The 346-nt window shown below is 44.2% G+C and overlaps 1 protein-coding gene across 1 annotated transcript in view; it reads left to right on the top strand.

Moving 5' to 3' along the window:
• Nucleotides 1-346, top strand: part of STARD5 (StAR-related lipid transfer (START) domain containing 5) — a gene marked incomplete at its 5' end in the record, with an annotated part of 3,642 nt that overhangs the window by 2,354 nt on the left and 942 nt on the right. The window lies entirely within an intron of this gene.

Here is a 346-nt window from a genome sequence, read left to right as displayed (position 1 = left end):
TTGCCAGGAACTTGCTGTACACTTTCTAGAGTGCAGCTTCTTTGCAGACAAGTGGCATATACCCCTGTGGCATGGATTTTTGGGACCTGCATGGTCTAAGAAAAGCAATGCCCTCACACAACTGGATTCAGTGAAACTCCCTCAGAGTGTCTTGCCTGAAGTAACAATTGCTGTCTTTGATTTCCGTATTGCGTGGCTGGAGTGGTTCCTTCTAACGGTGTTTTCTGACCACTTGTACGGCCCAGCCCCACACTGAAAAGGTTATACTGCTGTTTTAAATATTTTCTTTTATTTTTCTTTTCTATTTGCTTCTCAGCTGGAGTTTTGAGAGCCAAGGACTCTTTCC

Source organism: Buceros rhinoceros, unplaced genomic scaffold (genome assembly GCF_000710305.1).
Source record: "Buceros rhinoceros silvestris isolate BGI_N320 unplaced genomic scaffold, ASM71030v1 scaffold8301, whole genome shotgun sequence".
Lineage (NCBI taxonomy): Eukaryota > Metazoa > Chordata > Aves > Bucerotiformes > Bucerotidae > Buceros > Buceros rhinoceros.
This window is presented reverse-complemented; position numbering and strand designations above follow the sequence as displayed.